The sequence below is a fragment of the Acinonyx jubatus genome, chromosome X, assembly GCF_027475565.1.
Source record: "Acinonyx jubatus isolate Ajub_Pintada_27869175 chromosome X, VMU_Ajub_asm_v1.0, whole genome shotgun sequence".
Classification (NCBI taxonomy): Eukaryota; Metazoa; Chordata; class Mammalia; order Carnivora; family Felidae; genus Acinonyx; species Acinonyx jubatus.
The window spans coordinates 105,323,293-105,325,640 of NC_069389.1; the positions used below are offsets into that span (position 1 = coordinate 105,323,293).

Genomic DNA, 2,348 nt, shown 5'->3' on the forward strand with positions numbered 1-2,348 from the left:
GCGAGTATATGATCTTGTCTTTAATGAGCTTCCAAGTCTATTTGAAAGATTTGGTATGGCTGGAGCACAAAGTGGGAGAAGGGGACTGGTGAAGGATAAGCTCAAGAAGTGGCCAGAAGCTAGGCTGAGGAGTTCTGACCCCATCCAAGGGGTAGGAGGGAACCATGGAGAGTTCCTGTCAACAGGGAAAGGATAGGGCCAGGCTTGGATTTTAGAAAGCTACATCTGGCCACCCTGGGGAAAGTGGATGAGAGGACATGACAAGAAGCAAGTTTGGGAGGGGGGTTAGTCAGAGCTGCCTGTGGAGAAAGCTGGGGCTATCTATGACCATGTGGAGAAAGCTGGGGGAGGAGAAGCCAGTGTAGGCAGAAAAAAGTAACTTACTTCACTCTTTTCATACACCAAACATTGATTGGTTTGATTCATTCAATGAACAAATAATTCTTTTGCATCTGTTCTGTGCAGAACATCATGCTAGGGGGACATTAAGAGGAATAAGAATAATGTTATTCCAATCTTCAAGGGGACTGCGTAACTAACTGTTCAAGTGGGTGGAACAGTCAATAACTGTTCTAGAATTTTAGAGATGGTTCTGCTTAGTGGAGGGGCAGATGATCTAAGAAATAAGAGAAAGGGAGGTGAATGTGCATGAACCCTGAGGAGAGGCATAGTGAAGAGCATTGCTAGGCAGAAGCTAAGAAAGTATAATAGGAAGTACTAGACAATAAGTTTGAATGGGAAAGGTATGCTGACTATGTGTGTATACAAATGTGTGTGTGCATGTATGTGTGTGTGTATGTATACATGGGTACACATCCATAATGCAACTAAAAACCTTAGCACCAACAGATATTTCTATAATAGAAAGTCAGAAAAAGGAAGAGAAGGAGAGGGAGAAAGAGACAGGGAGGGAGAGAGAGATTTTTGTGGCATGCCAACTTGGGTCTTCCACATTTTCTCCTAAAAGACATCTATATATGGTGGTATAGCCTGATGGAATTGTGTTTGTTGGGCAAACTCAACTTTACCAAGCAAGGATTAACCTGGAGGTCTCAAGGGCTTTAGGCTGTAGGGCCCAAGGGAGGGTTCCTGCTCTGCTGGCCAGTTCCCTGGAAGAGGGAGAAGCAGTGGCCTGAATCCCCAAGTACTTCGTCTAGTGCCTGACTGAGCAGGATGGGCACCATGCCAAAGGAGGCCAGGAGGAAAGTGGCCTTCTCCACCACCTCAGGATCAGAACAGGCCAGATTTAGTAGAGGATCCAGGTCACTGAAGAAGTGGCCAATCTCATAGGCTGTACAGGATGGCAGCTGGAAAGTCATGAGGACAGTGACCACAGAGGTTAGGAATCCATCCAGCCAAGGCCCACTTGCAAACATAATGCACGTGTGGAGGTTCATGAGGGATGGGTACTGGAGAGAGCTGCAGATGGCAAGGTAGTGGTCAGAAGGCACGGCCTGGCAGCACAAAGCACTCAACCACGGCTAATGAACTGAAGGAGAACTGGGCCACACAACCTGCAAAAGAAGCTGCCTCAGGATCTGAGAGAGGGTCTGCAGCATCTTAGGGGCAACGGAAGTAGTGGACCAGATGTCAAGGAAGGAAAAATTGGACGAAAAGAAGTACACGGGGGTGTGGAGGCTGAGCTTAAAGGAAATGGCTGTGAGGATGAAAACGTCCCCCAGCACGGTCACTACATAGATGCCCAGAAATATCCCCAAATGAAAAGACTGTACCCATGGAGATTCCCAGATCCCAGGAAGAGAAATTCTTTGATCATGGCCGGATTACCTGTGTCTGTGAGATTCAAACGTTAGACCCAAAAAAAGGAGAGAAATATCACCAATTGGAAAAATAGCTGTGCTCCTAGAGGGAAGCAACTGCACCAGAAATGCCATAGACTATAAAACTCAAAGGTTTTGTCTTTTCTCCTCCGGAACAAATTTTCCGTTTTGTTCTACCAGGTATATTTATCTAATACTTGTAGCAGAATCAGAAACTATGCCCTGGGGAATGAACACAGAGGGCGTCTCCTCTGCTCTTTTCCACTCTTTTCCTTGACATAACATGTGACAAGTCTACCTCTGGGAGTCTCACAGTGGGAGGCAAACACCTCTTAATAGGGATGTCTTGCAGAAGCTTCTCTGAACTTCTGAAACTCAGCTTCTGAGACTCAATAAAAGTGTGAGTCCAAGATCCTAAAATAACACCAGGAATTAAGACCACCCTATCGCCCATTGAACCCCTAAATCAAGGTGGGTTCCACCAGAAATGTAATTGGAGGGAGGAGGGGAATTCAGAGATATTGATCTTAATGTACCTGTAAGAAAAATAAGACTCTCTGCCAGGCT

The 2,348-nt window shown here is 45.9% G+C and overlaps 1 pseudogene; it reads right to left on the bottom strand.

The window, feature by feature from the left end:
- Positions 1-1,061: 1,061 nt before the first annotated feature.
- On the bottom strand, positions 1,062-1,777 carry LOC106981565 (olfactory receptor 10G4-like; annotated as a pseudogene).
- Between the last annotated feature and the right edge of the window lie 571 nt (positions 1,778-2,348).